Consider the following 18,340-nt stretch of genomic DNA (forward strand, 5'->3'; position numbering starts at 1 on the left):
GCCGGAAAGAGTCTGTTTCGATTTATTTTCTTGAAATCCCCACATGCAGCCCTCAAGTGAGCAGTTTTTCTACTAAAAACAGTTGAGACCCGTGAAGATCCGGGGTAGAATACGTATTCAGCAACCCATGCTTGCCGTAAAAGGCAACTATGCTTGTGGTAAGAGGCGACTAACGGGATCGGGTGGTCAGGCTCGCTGACTTGGCTGATGCATGTCATCGTGTCCCAAATGCGTGGATCGATGCTCATCATGTCAATCACTGGATTGTCTGGTCCAGACTCGATTATTTACAGACCGCCGACCTATAGCTGGAATATTGCTGAGTGTGGCGTTAAACAACAAACAAACAAAAAACGTGAAGCAGGTTGGAAGCCGTTAGGACATTCTCCCACTTAAAACAATGCACTCTCCAAAATTGTCCATCAAACTCATGTTCTCACGTGAGATAGTAATGGAGGTCACGTTTATCCTCACATCTTCGATCAAATGCTTTTCATGTGTTGAGTTGATCGATTCGATTGAAACGGAGCAATGCACGTGCTACACTATTGGAGTGAGTGAGTATGGTTTTACGCCGCTTTTAGCAATATTCCAGCAATATCGCGGCGGGGGACACCAGAAATGGGCTTCACACATTGTACCCATGTCGGGAATCGAACCCGGGTCTTCGGCGTGACGAGCGAACGCTTTAACCACCAGGCTACCCGACCGCCCCTACTACACTATTGGAGGGTCACGTGTATACTAGTCATGGACATTAGGTAACATTTTCCTTTGCGACGACCTTATCGGAGACAACATGTCGCATTGTGGTCATGAGTGGTACGTGACTCATTTTGTAATTACGTATCTGATATCTTCACGGTTTGTTGAAAGTGTGTGACGCATGCAGCCACACTGACAGACCACACTTTCCCTGTAGATGTTATCGTTTTTCTATACAATATACAGCAGATATTGAGACAAGATGTCACAGGAAAATCCTGAACTTAAAACAAGGAAACACACATGCAGGATATTTGAGTCATAATGAAGGAAGTAGTCATGGAATTTCTTAGGTATGGGTTTCGACTATGAAATAGGCATCATATATTAAAAGACTTTCAGTTCAAGTTTGCTCCAAGATTTGTTTCGCCGTTCAGCCAAGGGAGAGCGAATGGATGTTTCACGTTGCCGTCTGAAGTAATATGGTAAACAATGTGGGTTATTGGCATCCACGGTTGAATGATCTCACTGTTAACAGTTAAACAGACAGATTGATGATTGAGGTTAACAGTACATTCCCGCATCGCAACTAGTTGAAACGGACACCTAGGGTCGCACTGGTTGCAACTTCATCTCATGGGCTCAAATGCCAGATTCTTGAATATCATTCTTGTCTTGTCTTGTCAGTCTCATGTGTTTCTCCACGGTGGTAAAATCTGCAACCTGTGTCACTTTGGGCTTTCATCTCACATTATGAAGACATGTATGACAGTTTGCAGTGTGGGGCGGTCGGGTAGCCTAGTGGTTAAAGCGTTTGCTCGTCATGCCAAAGACACGGGTTCGATTCCCAACATGGATACAATGTGTGAAGCCAATTTCTGGTGTCCCCAACCGTGATATTACCGGAATATTGCTAAAAGCGGCGTTAAACTATACTCACTCACTTAATGGATCGGGTGGTCAGCCTCTGAGACTTAGTTGTTAGCGTACCGTCGTACCCGGACAGCTTGTGATGTTTGTAACATTAACTATTAGTTACTTGGTCTACTCGGTTCTTTACAGACCGCCGAATATACCTGGAATATTGCTGACATTAATGTTGATCCATTTTCATCCATGTTCTGAACGTTCACTGCAAATTTGAAAAAATCCTTGTAACACGCAGAACTATCCATCTGCGAAATGTGTATCCTGGTGAACATGTTTTGAAAACTGGTTCAGTTTGGACTGCTTCGTTGTGATTGTTGTAAAATGACGGAAGAAATCATCAGAAACCATTAATAGAATCACCCTGAGGTGAGGTGAGGTGAGGTGAGGTGAGGTGAGGTGAGGTGAGGTGAGTGAGTGATTTGGGTTTAACGCCGCTTTTAACATTATTCCAATTATATCACGGTGTGTCAGCTTAATGTGGGAGGAAAGCCCGAAGTGATGTAGGTCTCAGACGTTTACCACTTCGGTGAAACCCACGAGCACGGGTATGATGCTGACAAACCTAGAAACATAATTTGGGCGAATCGGGATTCTGCTTGTGCTAGTCCGGACTGATGGCCTTTATTGTGCTCGCCCACTGATATACCATGCCGCAGTTTATCATGAATACCCCACGCAGACACATCGTACTGACTCCGGGCCGACCAGTCCTTGTTTTAGCCCCTTAATGCCGAGCGCCAGACAGGGCAACAACAAGTACCATCTTTTAACGTCTTTTTGTATGACGCGGACGGAGTTTGAACCCCGGACCTCACACTCTCTGGGCGGACACTCTACCACTAGACCACTGGGCGGTGTAATAATCCTGAATTGGCACAGACGTTTAACATTTGGTGATACACAGCATAACTCTAAAATGCAAATATTATTAATCTTTCAAACCTAATTTGTATTTAAAAAACGATCTCCGGCAGAATTATAGAATTTCTAGAACAGGTCGCAAAGTGAATGAGTGAGTTAAAATTTAACGTCGCATCGGCATTATTTCAGCCATATAGCGACGAGACCAAGTTAATTTATTCACAATTGAGTAATTTATGCAAAGTAATATTTAAAAACAATTTATTTAACATGTTTGAGCATACTATATTTATTAACAATTCATGAAACATTTGAGCTTAACAATATCATTTTATACAGTTTTAAATGGCTAAAGGCCATCAGTAACCAAAGCTAGGCTACCTCATTTGGGGATCTAGTGGACTTACAGTACTTCTGCTTCCTGCATGATACCCCAGCAGGATTTACGTCATCACTTTAGCTGCTGGTGGTTGTACACAATGCTAGCCAATATTAAAAATAACTCATCAGTGGGCTGGCTTAAAAACACTGGTTGATGATAGTTACATCGATTATGACAGGATTACGTGTCACACAGGGGGACAATAATGTTACGGTACTCTAACCTCCTGGGAATGGTAATCCATGTATTACCAGTTGTCATTATAAAACAGACAATGAAATATCCGTTAGAAAATTCAGCCTTTCAAAAAGACTTAATACACCAAATATTGTTCTGATGTCACGTGATCAATTTGAGACGTCGTGAACATTTTTTGGCGTTGTATCACATGGTTCCCAACAATGCAACAGTATGACGTCATCTGCTTTAAATGACTATTTAACTCCTGCAAATAATAAAAAGATTTATTGATTACATATGCAAATGATATTGCCCTCTTTATTTCAATTTTGTATTTACAGTTACACACGTTGTCTACTATTTAATGATATACATCAGGTGTAGTAACATCTGACCTGTGGGCCTTCGGGCCCCAGAACATGTTAACGTCCGGAGAAAGATAGCGATGAATTAACGTACGGGGGTGCGGAGGGAGTGCAACACCCTCTGACACTCATGTCTGATTGATGCCTGGTGACATTCTTTAATAACCTATGATATTGCAGGAGTAATCGGAAGCGGATACATAATGAACATCACGTAGAAAGTTCAAGTTGGAGGCATGTCGGAATCCCGTGCATTAATCCCATGGCTTTTAAGCCGATTAACAGATTATCTGCCCTTGTGAATGAACGGCAAAGGGTTCGGATTGACCGTCATTCATATTTTTCACTCTATTCTAAATTATTACCTAATACCGTCTGGTGAACATCTATACATAACTCTGCAATTTGATTTAACATAGTAATAGGGGAATGATAAACATATTATTATAAATTGTCAATTCATATACTTAACAAAATGCATGTCGTCCATAGGAATAGTGTTATTTAGTTAGTTATTTGTTTATAGAATTACATGCAAACATATCATCGATCCCAATTGTGTGGATCGATGCTCATGATATCGATCACTGGATTGTCTGGTCCAGACTCTATTATTTACAGACCGCCGTCATATAGCTGGAATATTGCTGAGTGCGGCGTAAAACAACAAACAAGCAAACAAACAAACTGCATGCAAATATTATTATACTCATATTAACTGACAAATCAGGTCGAATCAGGGATTCGAACACACGATCATAGGTAATTGAAACGGCGAAGGGACGCAACTCTTCACAGCGTTTTGATCACGTGCCCTCCATATGCTTTGAGGGCAGTATAAATCAACAGTACTAATTATAAACAACATCAGCTGCCCCAAATCAGCGTGTCTGTGTCCGTCTGTCTGTCAGTAATCATTTAATGATCTGGATATAAAAAAACACTACCCCCTACTCAACTTCAACATGGTCGCTTTGCACGGAACAGATTCTTTAATGGTGGTCAAATCAGCTTAATCAACTTAAGAATCAAGTAAATAAACATGTGGAAATATCAGAAGGTGTTTCTCTTGATGCCTGGTGACCAATGTTTGTTTGTTGATCTGTACGTATAATGAGTAATGTTCGGTCAGAAACGTAGAAAATGAAATATCACTGACGGATTTTGGATAGGCTGAGGATTAGCTACAGTTTGGGAAAGTTTGTAGATATTCCCTTTGGTGAATCGCACGAACACTAGTATGGCTCTGACAAACCCATTACAACGAATATGGGATTCGAACCCACAACTAATAGATCCGGGCACGGAAAAGGGATGCAACTCTGCAGATCATGTTGCGGAAGCCTTTCTTCACTGGATCAACCACCCTGCCGCAACGTGATCAATTCGGTACGACAGGAAAAATGGATGACATCATGATGTATGGTTGTCAACATTACATGTTATGACGTCATTACTTCAACAACACTTGTTGGTAACAATTATCAGAATAACAAACGAGCACTCGCGTGACGACATGGTCAGTGGATGACTTCGTATCGTAAGTTGTCAACGATGATGCAGTATGACCTGACAAAGCTTCAACTTCAACTTTGAGATGTCTCTGACGCGTACAGAACGCCTCCATGGTCTAGTGGTAGAGTGTCAGCCCGAAGAGCGGAAGGTTCGGGGTTCGATCCCCGTCAAAGTCATATCAAAAGACTTTGAAATATGGTACTTGTTGTTATGAAGTTACATATTTATTTAAGAAACACACCTTGCAACAATGTGGTGTTTGTGACAGATGACAGTTTTTCCAACAGTCTGAAGCATATATATTTTTTCAAGAATTTGCTGGGACAATTTTGTTTTTCGATAAAATCCCAGACACCCCCTCAGAATATCAAATGGTCCGTCCCTTATAGTATTATACATACCTGATGTGTTTCTTCATTTTCTAGCAGTCAGTTTTAATCATTTCTAAGGATGCATTTTATACGATTTATTCTCGGGTACTGTTCGAGGTTCAACATTATTAACACTAATTAACTTAGGTTGAATCTAGTAAATCCTGGTTGACAGAATTGTGGTAACATTAGGTTACTCAGGTCATTGAATGATTAAATAATCGAACGCACATACAGATTTGTACTTGGTTACAACTTTATTATAACTCCGTGTAGTCACATAAATGTTCTGGAACATAGTATTTGAAAAATCACAAACGTTTCTGTCAACTTTTGAGTATATTTGATGAAACAACAACAAGCTTGGGAAAGCTTACCACGATTACTGGTTGGTTGGTTGGTTTGTTGTTTAACGCCGCACTCAGCAATATTACAGCTGTATGACGTCGGTCTGTACATAATCGAGTCTGGACCCTCATGAACATCGATCCACGCAATTGGGATCGATGACATGCATCAACCAGGTCAGCGAGCCTGACCACCCGATCCCGTTAGTCGCCTTTTACGACAAGCATAGTAATCTTTTACGGCAAGCATGGGTTGCTGAAGACCTATTCTACCCCGGATCTTCACGGGTCCACGATAACTGGTACACTGCTGATAGACTAGGGACCTCTATCAGGGCGAGACTCGAACCCAGCTGCTAAGAGACAGGACAGTGACACATCCCTACCGAAACAGTTGTAGCCCCTGATATCACGAGACAAACGTCCTGGTGACGTAGCGTAAATAATATATAGCAACAACTTCAATGGTCAACAAAGCTGCAGTATTATTGATTTAGTCACAAAGGCTAAATATGAAAAGCCTCTGTTTGTGATCACCAGCTCTACCTTACAAAATACCGCGTTATGGGGAACAGTATTTTGCCAGCTCTTATTACTTTCGGTTCTTTTTTTAAATGTGCCCCCAAATCAGCATGACTCTCTCCACGTAAACATTAATGATCTGTTTTTGAAAAAAACACTACCCCCTACTTATCTTCAACTTGGTTGCTTTGCAGGAAGCAAATCCTTTAATGATGGTCACATCAGCTTAATCAACTTTAAGAATCTCTTAAATACATCAGAAAGATGTTATACTAAATATTTCACTCCAAATTTGTAATTATTAAGCAGGATAGTCTAGGCTACCTATTTTTCAGAGAATAATCAACTAGAAGCAAGAAAATTCAGATTAAGGATTCTACAGTGAGTAAATGAATACCGTTTCCGGCGGGACTCTGAAAGTAACCAGTGGCTTATATTCCCGGGGTACAGAAATTCCGTCAGTTTCGAGTTGCTATGTTATTTTATCAATCAATGAAACAAAGGACATTTCTGCAGACACTTTACATACGTCAAATAGTGTCCTGACGCAATGTATTTTTTAGACGTCGCGAACAATAGATTACGTTTTACCACATTGTTTTCAACAATTCAACAATATGACGTCATTTGCATTAACTGACCAGTCACTTCGCGAACAGTAAAAGTCATTTATTGAATGTATATATGCAAATCATAATGGCCTCATTATTTCAATTTTGTATTCACAGTTCAACACGTACTGTGTTTAGCCAACGCATCCAACTAACATACCATATTACCAGTGGGCCTCCAAGCCCCAGGACATGATGACATTTAGAGAAAGATGGTTGTAAGATAAAATACGCGGGTGCGGAGGGAGTGCAACACCATCTAACAGTCGCATATGATTGATGACCAATGTTTTTATCTAGAGAAAAATAGAGTGTTATTCACTGTAATCAGCGAAATGACGGCGGTCTGTAAATAATCGAGTCTCTACAGACAATCCAGTGATTGACATCATGAGCATCGATCCACGCAACTGGGATACGATGACATGCGTCGACCAAGTCAGCGAGCCTGACCACCCGATCCCGTTAGTCGCCTCTTACGGTGAGGTGAGGTAAAATTGGGTTTACGTTGCGTCCAATATTATTGCACTTATATAGCGACGTGCATGCGTGCGTGCGTGCGTGCATGTGTGTGTGTATGTGTGTGTGCGTGCGTGTGTGCGGCTGATTGTACTAGTCCGGACTAATGCCTTTTTTATAGCGCTAGCGCACTGAGATACCATGCCCCAGTTTAAGAGACAGGTGGAAAGGAGGAAGAGAGAAATGACACAGTGAAAGGGTATTGAGTACTAGCGGACACAAGTTGGATTTGATGCTTAATACCAGTGCTTATCATCACCATCCCACACCTTGCTCTGTTGTTTTGGTGATATTTAAGAAGATGGATCTGAGAACGGAAGTTTTGCACGTGAAGCGTGACGTCACTACGCCGTGCACTATCTCGACCAGTCACGTTTCTATGTCACGTCATGTGATACCCCCGATAACCCGCTCGCCTTCATGCGACCCCGCCCACTTCGGTTACACCAATTCCTGGTCTGGTTTTCAACTCCCCGTGAAATGACTGATAAACAACATAGCTTTGCTGCTGAATTAAAAGAAAATGTAGTTTCTAACAGAATGAATTTAAACAATTTATGTAGCTATCAAGAGCCAATTATTCCCCACTCACATCACAAAAAACCAGGCATTCGGCTTTGTTTTAAATAGCACGAGTATGACTACAACCGCTTATCCGCATATTTCCGTGTTAAATTAGTCCGATTATCGTGTTTTGGACATGCTGTATTATGTAGATACAGATTTAGAGTATCCCACGATCTACGGGTTATTACGGCATTCGTCACCACTCGTCCCTTTCCGTAACCTGCAAGAAGACTCGTCCCCCTATCAATGAATGGTGCGTTCGAAAATACGACAAACCAATCCGAATGCGAGTATGACTTCCAAGTACTTCGGTCAAAGAATCCCCCAGGAATAATTTTTGATTTGACATATGTCTTGCATTTAAAAAAATACCCAAGATACAATTAAGTGTGTTCAATCATACTGACCCATGCTTGTCGTTAAAGCTGACTATGCTTGTCGTAAAGGGTGACTAACGGGATCGGGTGGTCAGGCTCGCTGACTTGATTGATGCATGTCATCGTGTCCCAATTGCGTGGATCGATGCTCATGATATCAATCACTGGATTGTCTGGTCCAGACTCGATTATTTACAGACCGTCGTCATATAGCTGGAATATTGCTGAGTGCGGCGTTAAACAACCAACCAACCAACCAATCAACTGTATTTTCAATTTGCCTGTTAATGACTCTTGCAGAACCCAGGGCTCCACAATGTTTGGAGCCATTGAGTTGTCGTATTTACTCACATGTTATTATTCACACTGGATATTGACAATTTTCTTCGGGTACTCAATATATATTTTTTTTTTTGTGGGGGGGGGGGGGGGGTTAAAACTCTATTTCAGGTGACATCTAATTTGCATAAATTTCCCAAGTGTGTGAAACGTAGCAGAGCAGCGTTCATGTATTCGCGCACCATGCCTGCATTCATCCAGTAAATACAGATCTGAGGAGACACTCGGATACGCCAGATGAGTAAAGGGTTAAACTGGGTAATTGCGCATACCATTGTTCTTCCTAGTGTTTCATGCGTATCCGTACGAAAGCAGCTCAAAATAAATTATGTTATGGTGATCGTAAAGTTTTACGCAAATACACAATTAAAATTATCTGAAGCTCTGATGATGAGTTTTGGAATACCAAGTATTCAGTCAGTGGATTCTTTCCATCTCAGGAACATGTCTGATCAAGACTGCCTTTCAGTTTGAGTTTTATCAGAACGTGCGCTCGATTATCAAAATTTGAGTGACCTGAGTCAACGGAGGTTACCACATTTCACGCAACCAGGGTTGAGTATATTCAGCATGAGTTAACCAGTGCTAATCAAGGATAACCTAGGGCCGTACCCGAAATAAAACGCATAAAATGCAGCCTTAGATATAAAGTAAACTACGGTTATAACGAACTCAAAGGGACCACAAATTTTAGTTCGTTATAACCGTAGTTCGTTATAAACATATATACAGCACATATACAGCAAATGGCCGGGACCAAAAAACAGTTCGTTATAAGCGTGTTCGTTTTAAACGTAGTTTACTGTAATACAAAATGGCTGCCAGAAGGCCAAAAATTGGTACAACGCCAATGTATATTGCTATTAACATACAATTTTGAGGGGTTAACCCGTGTTTTATTGCTGAACAAATCCGCCATTGTACATTTTCCATATAATACATGTAAAACGACAAGAAAGTTTAAAACGCGTGGAACATCAAACTGAGATGCAAAACTTATCATCAAAGCTATATTTTTAATTCTAAAGTATTTACAATGTATATCAACAGTCGAAAGTTAAATTTCCTTGACACATATCAGAAATGCATACTATCAATGGCTAGTTATTTATATTCATGATAATGTTGTTTTATATGATTGAATCACTTAAGATCTTAATCAATTGAATCACGTATGGGACCCGTGAAGATCCGGGGTTGAATTATAGGTCTTCAGCAACCCACGCTTGCTGTGAAAGGCGACTGTGCTTGTCGTAAGCGGCGACTGTGCTTGTCGTAAGAGGCGACTAACGGGATCGGGTGGGCAGGCTCGCTGACTTGGTTGATACAGATCATCGTATCCCAATTGCGTAGATCTATGCTCATGATATAAATCACTGGATTGTCTGGTCCAGACTCGATTATTTACAGACCGCCGTCATATAGCTGGAATATTGCCGAGTGCGGCGTTAAACAACAAACAAACAATAGGTATGGACAAGTTAGGCCAGCCGTGGTATGACGTAAATCAGTTAACACGTGCTAACAAGGTTAGGTTAGGTGCTACCGAGGTTAACACAGTTTGTCCAGGCTTTTGAAATCGAACGCAAGCAGTGTTGAAGGTGAGTGAGTGAGTGAGTATGGATTTACGCCGCTTTTTAGCAATATTCCAGCAATTTCACGGCGGGGGACACCAGAAATGGGCTTCACACATTGAACGCTTTAACCATTAGACTACCCGACCGCCCTCAGTGTTGAAGGAGCCTGGTTAAGGCTAGAATCTAGTGTATCTATGTAATCATCACCATGCTGTGGGTTTCAGGACTGATAGCAACTACCGACAATCTCATGCCAAAATATCAACAAACACGTGTCAAACTCTCGTCAGCCCTCGTCATCGACGGTGGGGGGATCGCCTATATTTGAACATGTATCAAATAAACGGCGATCCGATAGCAGCCACGAAGGCTGGTGCCAGTTCCACATAATCATAAATACGGATATATTTCAATGTTGTGGAATGTCTTTGACGTTTCTCTGTTTTAACACTAACGCCGTACTATGGTTCATGCATTAGTAAGGAATGTGACCAGAGTCTCTCATATCTCAGGATACAATTTCATGTATTGATTGAAAGATGTCATTTTTTCGCCCAAATAGTCTGTTTTCCTTAACCTCAGCTATTACGTTACATCTACTACCACGGTCAGGGCAGTGAAGTTCGTTGTGACGGTTAGCTTTCAGTGTATATTTCCCCCGCAAAGTTTTAGGAAGTAAAATCTTTCTACTTTAATAACGTCATAAAGATCTTTAAGTAAGTTTATGATGTTTGAATAACTGGATCCGTACCAAAGATATAAAAAAATACAAAAAATTATAATTTCTACAGAGCTCACAGTAAGACATATCCTAAAAATGATGTATACAATGACATTTCACTTGATATTGTAGAATGTACAAACATTATTTGTGCATTTTTATAAAAAAAGCTACTTTTTTTTGTTGTGTAATTCAAGTTCGATACTAAAAGTATTGAAAGGTTGACACTGGTGGTAAAAGCGGTACAGTGGACTGCGTGGGTGGAAAGGTTCAGTGATTTCGTTGATTGTGTCCTCGAATGCGTGGGACGTTGCTCGTAATATCAGTTGTTGGTTTGCCTGGTCCTGACTCGATTCTTTAAAGACCGCAACGACATAGCTGAACTAGTGCAGACTGTGGTGTTAAACAACATTCAGTTATTGCTATGTGAGGTGAGGTGAGGTGAAATGGGGTTTAACGTCGCGTCCAAGATTATTGCACTTATATTTTATGTCTGTGTGTCTGTGTGTGTGGCTGCTTTTTACTAGTCCGGACTGATGCCGATTTATAGTGCTAGCTCACCGAGATACCATGTCGCAGTTTAACATGAATACCCCACTCAGACACAGTATACTGACTCCGAGCCGACCAGTCCTTGTTTTAGCCCCTTAATATCGAGCGCCAGACTGGGTAGCAACAAGTACCATCTTTTAACGTCTTTTGGTATGACGCGGTCGGGGAATGATCCCCGGACCTGGTTCTCTCCGGGCGGACGCTCTACCACTAGGCTACGGAGGCGGTCTATTGCTATGTATTTCATCATATATTAACTACATTGCAAAAGATAATATACACCCACGTTTGTTTGATTGTTGCTAAAACTGAAACAAACCAGAAATGGTTAGTCGATGGTGGTGTGGTTGATACGGGTATCATAGGCGATATTTCATGTACCATATCAATGCCTATCGCACAATAGGCGACTGTTCAGCCTAGTAACGTTTGTCAAATCCAATTTGCAAGTGTGTGCTTTCTTTTGCCTGGCACTTTATTTTATAAAGTTATTATCTGAACTTTTTTTTAAATTCCCATAAATATGATATATATTGGAGGTGATCTTTTGACTTATATTTGTTTATTTACAATTTTAAAAATATACAAACACAAAATTACGGAAAGGGCCTTTTCGGCTTCTTTGGTTTCGTTAGTCACTTTATTACCCTAGTGTGGGGCCCGTGAAGATCCGGGGTAGAATAGGTCTTCAGCAACCCATGCTTACCGTAAAAGGCGTCTATGCTTGTCGTAAGAGGCGACGAACGGGATCGGGTGGTCATTGACGCTGACTTGGTTGATGCATGTCAACGTATCCCAAGTGCGTGGATCGATGCCCAGGATGTCAATCACTGGATTGTCTGATCCATATTCGATTATTTAAAGACCGCCGTCATATAGTTGGAATATTGCTGAGTGTGGCGATAAACAACAAACAAACAAACAAACAAAGAAAACACTGGGAGTTCTTACAATAGCCCCTGCTGTATCTCATTTCTCTGTTCAGCTTTAGTTACAGGACTATAATAGCTTTATGTGTAGGTAGAGATTTGTCTTCCAGAACATACGATCATCTCCACAATATGTCAAATAAAGCGTCAAGTTTCAATCCGCCTCCCATAGTCTTAAACTAAGTTTTTTCTCGAATAACCCTTTATCTGTAAGTATTTGTTTGAGTTGATAAATAATAGTATATTTCAAAGCCGGGAGTTTACAATCGTCAACATTTATAGACCCATCCCACTAACATGAGTGAGTGAGTTTTGTTTTATGCCGCTTTTAGCAATATTCCAGCAATATCATGGCAGGGGATGTTAGAAATGGGCTTCACACAGTGTACCCATGTAGAGAATCGAACCCGGGTCTTTGGCTTGACGAGCGAAAGCTTTAACCACTAGGCCCCTACTATAGCTAGGTGAGTGAATGCTGTTTGACGCCGCGCCGTTTGAGCTGTAGACAATCGAGTCTTGAGCACACAAACCAGTGTGTGAGAGCATGAGCAACGATACACGCCGTCGGTGTACAATGTCAAGGCCAGGTTACGGATCCAAACCACCCGATCCCCACGTCAGGGGCGGTGGGGTAGCCTAGTGGTTAAACCTTCGCCGAAACATGCCGAGGTCCCGGGTTCGATTCCCGTCATGGGTACAATGTGTGAAGCCCATTTCTGGTGTCTCCCGCCGTGATATTGCTGGAATATTGCTAAAAGCGGCGTAAAACCATACTCACTCATTGATTCCCCACATGAGTACATTGTGTGAAGCCCATTACTGGTGTTCCCCGCCGTAATATTGCTGGAATATTGCTAAAAGCGGCGTTAAACCATTCTTACTCACTCACACTTGTCAGTCGACTCATGAGCTAAAGCTACTTTGACCCTATTTGTACCTGCAATCCCCACAGTACGGCTTGTCCCGCTTTCTGCTTGGTTAAAAGGGGTCAGCATTGGAATAGGGGATCACAAATTTGTATAGACCTTACACGCAAACAAGATATTGACATTTTTTAATTGGCATGTCATTCCCGCCTCGAGGACAGCACACGTTCCCTGAACAAACATGGTGTCTTTGTTGATATAATTGTAAATAAATATACGAATCCTTTTCCGTGAACCTACCTTGCCGAAAGTCGTGGGAGAAAAATAAACATTGTGAAGGGACATACAAAGAAAATATTAAATAAATATTGTCTAATCATTCCATTATCTGCTATGACATTTACTGACTTAATAAAGAAAGAATTACTCACTTGTCATATCCTTACAAATACAAAGCCCGCTGGATTGCTGGTTAGAACAGATCCATAGTCTGTCACACAGACCTAGAAACAAATATATCCAATACAGCCCATGCAAGTCTATATTGTTTGGCAAGTCTAGACTACTGATTTATCGGGAAATGTTGAAAGTCTATGGGCTCGTTTTTATTATATTTTATGACTATAATATAGCAACTGTTTTTTTCTGCAAATAATGTTAATTTCAGAAACTAGATGTAAGTCTAAACAGATCCCCAGCAACCTAGGCTTGTAAGAGGCGACTTCGTGGATCGGTAACCTGGATGGTTGAATGTTATATCAAACACTGGTTCAAATACAGGTTTCTCTGGTCCAGAGTACTTATAGGACGTGGTGCAGCTGGAATTTTGGAACGTGGCCTTAAACAACAAACAAACAAACGAAATAAATAAATAAATTAAAGAATCTCGAAAGTGACTTGATGCATAGCCGAATGGATCATGGTCTTTGTACTTTTAGAGTTGTTTACGCAGGTCGTATTGTGTCGACGGAACGATGATAAGTCGGGTGTGCCAGATACCGATGGTATTAGGTTCGAATCCCGGTTCGCACTGATTATGTTTCAATGTTCGTCAGCACCATACCTATACTCGTGTGGGGCGGTGGGGTAGCCTAGTGGTTAAAGCGTTCACTCGTCACGCCGAAGACAGAGTCCGGTTCCCTACATGGGTATAATGTGTGAAACCAATTTTTGGTGTCTCCCGCAGTGATTTTGCTGGAATATTGCTAAAAGCGGCGTAAAACAGACTCACTCACTCACTCCTATACTCGTGGGTTTCACCAACGTGCTAAACGTCTAACACCTGCACCACTTTGGGATTCCCTCCCAGCTGGTTTAGACCCGTGAAGATTCCGGGGTAGAATAGGTCTTCAGCAACCCATGCTTGCCGTAAAAGGTGACTATGCTTGTCGTAAAAGGCGACTAACGGGATCGGGTGGTCAGGCTCGCTGACTTGGTTGATGCATGTCATCGATCCCAATTGCGCGGATCGATGCTCATGATATAAATCACTGGATTGTCTGGTCCAGACTCGATTATTTCCAGACCGCCGTCATATAGCTGGAATATTGCTGAGTGCGGCGTTAAACAACCAACCAACCAACCAACCCAGCTAGTTAAACTGAAATAGTTCAAATAGGCGTTAACCCCCATTCACTCACTTCTAATTCTCCAACTCCCTCACTCACTCCCTCCTAATTCGACCCGTGAAGATCTGGGGTAGAATAGGTCTTCAGCAACCCTTGCCTGCCGTAAAAGGTGACTATGCTTGTCGTAAGAGGCGATCGGGTGGTCAGGCTCGTTGACTTGGTTGATGCATGTCATCATATCCCAAATGTGTGGATCGATGCTCATGATGTCAATCACTGGATTGTCTGGTCCAGACTCAGTTATTTACAGACCGCCGTCATATAGCTGGAATATTGCTGAGTTCGGCGTTAAACAACAAACGAACAAACACTCCTAATTCTGATGGGGGTTAAGAAAATATTCCCAACACTTCAACGTATATATACACTCTAAGGTTATTTCCCAAAACGTGTTACAATACATGATTGTGGTAAAAGAACAAGATATACGCATTCCTGGACGACAAGGATAGATTGCTACCAGCCATGGTGCAATTAAATCTTGTTATGTTTAACATTTCGGTTTCAAGAATCCCCGTATACAAACTAACCTTATCCACGACACTGTCTGTGGTTGAGGCGTTGTTCTCGAGGCAAATAACTCAAACTAGCCGATGCAGCGTTAAGCAAAATACAATCCCAGCAGGGCGTTCAACAAATACGTTCACGTTTCTTAAGTTTAATCATGTTGGTTTTTGAAGTCGCAATGGTTGATAAGGTTCCCGGTACGCTACTGAAACTCATAATGGCCTACAGGGCCATGTGTTATACTTCATTTGGGCATTCCAAACATTATAGGCCATTTATGTTGCGCATATTTCCATACCACTCAGTGGCATGCTCAAAACGCTATTACCCCGGTCACTGAATCATTGTGCACTCAATGATAATTGACTATCCAATCCCCATGTCAGTCATTGAGTATCCAATCCCCATGTCAGTCATTGACTATCCAATCTCCATGTCAGTAATTGACTATCTAATCCCAATGTCAATCATTGACTATCCAATCCCCATGTCAATCATGAACTATCCAATCCCCATGTCAATCATTGACTATCCAATATCCACGTCAGTCATTGACTATCCAATCCCCATGTCAGTCATTGACTATCCAATCCCCATGTCAGTCATTGACTATCCAATCCCCATGTCAGTCACTGACTATCCAATCCCCATGTCAGTCATTGACTATCCAATCCCCATGTCAGTCACTGACTATCCAATCCCCATGTCAATCATTGACTATCCAATCCCCATGCCAATCATTGACTATCCAGTCCCCATGTCAATCATGAACTATCCAATCCCCATGTCAATCATGAACTATCCAATCCCCATGTCAATCATTGACTATCCAATCCCCATGTCAGTCATTGCCTATCCAATCCCCATGTCAGTCATTGACTATCCAATCCCCATGTCAACCATTGACTATCCAATCCCCATGTCAATCATTGACTATCCAATCCTCATTCATGTCAGTCATTGGCTTTCAAGTCCCCATGTCAGTCACTGACAAATTGTGTACGTCGTTGAATAGAATGATTATCAAACATTGAATAGTATAAAACTATATATAACAAAAGGGCATCTTTCCAACTGCCATATGGCGGAAGATTCTTCACATTCCACATACACTGCTGGCCAAAAGAAAGTGTGAACCCATGTTTGATGGTGGTTAAATATGAAATGAATATGGAAAGGTTATTCCATCATGGTGTATATGATACGGGAATCAAAGTTGTGTTTTGGGGCCTAAGTTTGCAGTGTTTCGGCTTCTTTCAGCCTAGTAACGTTTGGTCAAATCCATTTATCAAGTGGTACTTACTTTTGCCCGGCAAGATATGCTCTACATATTTGATCCTTGTATGGTAAGATATTCACACTATCGTAGTAGATAATGCGAAGGACATCACACTCTAGAGAATGAAAATGAATACACAAAGTTGTGGAATATTTGCAAATGTTGGATTTAAAGGTGCAATGGAAGAGTAAACAAGAACATCGCAACATAAACAACCGGAGTTCGCCATCAAAGAATACTTCATGATCACAGCAGGGTCAAAAATAAAAATACACCAGGAGAGGTTTCATATAATAATTTCCTAAATAACATAATTCCTACATATCGAATTTCTGTAACGTGCAAAGATGGTTGAAAAATGAAAACCAAAAAATACATTTTCTTTCTGGTTGTGAATTGTGCAGACCGTGGATCATCCTCGCTAAATCTCAGCACCGTCGCTTTTATGGGCCTTGTTGTTTAGAGGTTCGCTTTCATGGGCCTTGTTGTTTAGAGGTTCGTTTCCTTAGGACTTGTTGTTTAGAGGTTCGCTGTCATAGGCCGTGTTGTTTAGAGGTTCACTTTCTTAGGCCTTGTTTAGAGGTTCGCTTCATAGGCCTTGTTGTTTAGAGGTTCGCTCTCTTAGGCCTTGTTGTTTAGAGGCTCGCTTTCATATGCCTTGTTGTTTAGAGGTTCGCTTTGTTATGCCTTGTTGTTCAGAGGTTCGCTGTCATAGGTCTTGTTATTTAGAGGTTCGCTTTCATAGGCCTTGTTAAGAGGATCGCTTTCATGGGCCTTGTTATTTAGAGGTTCACTTTCATAGGCCTTGTTGTTTAGAGGTTCGCTGTCACAGGTCTTGTTGTTTAGAGGTTCGCTGTCACAGGTCTTGTTGTTTAGAGGCTCGCTTTCATAGGCCTTGTTGTTTAGAGGATATGTCGACAATATAAATGTTTACGGCGGATGGACACCGGGTTCGATTCCCGAAATGGGTACGATGCGTGAAACCCATTTCTGGTATCCCCAGACGTGATATTGCTAGAATATTGGTAAAAGCGGCGTAGAACCAAATTCACTCACTCACTCTCAGCCAAGGAGCAGTACGTACACATGTTTACTTCCATGCGTTCGACCTCCGTGGTTGTGGTAGAGCGTCTGCCCGGAGAGCGGAAGGTCGGTGGTTCGATCCCTGGCTTCAGGCGTCAGGCTCTCGGCTAAAACAAGGTCTGGTCGGCTCCGAGTCAGTATGTATATGATAATTTTGTCACTAGCCAACCTTGTTCACAGTGATCGAGTTTGGGTTTACGCGCTTTTAGCAATATTCCAGCAATATCACGGCAGGGGAAACCATAAATGGGCTTCACACATTGTACCCAAGTCGGGAATCGAACCTTGGTACTCGGCGTGACGAGCGAACGCTTTAACCACTAGGCTACCCGACCTCCACCTTGTACACAGTGAACTGGCATAATGCTGTATGAGGCACATTATCCCCTCAAAATGCAGAGAGTCTGCCTTTGTATATATTCAATCAAAAAATCTAAAATATCTGAAGTTTAAAGTATTTGGACAGTTGTGGATGGTACCTTTGAAGAAATTTTGTAGTTATGCTACCCAACAATAAATACCGAAAGATTTTACGACACTTCATTTATCACAAGTGGTTTCTTTTTGTCAACAACTGTTATCTCCCATACACTCAGTGTAAACTGGT

The sequence above is a fragment of the Haliotis cracherodii genome, unplaced genomic scaffold (genome assembly GCF_022045235.1).
Source record: "Haliotis cracherodii isolate W230 unplaced genomic scaffold, xgHalCrac1.p SCAF_10, whole genome shotgun sequence".
Classification (NCBI taxonomy): domain Eukaryota; kingdom Metazoa; phylum Mollusca; class Gastropoda; order Lepetellida; family Haliotidae; genus Haliotis; species Haliotis cracherodii.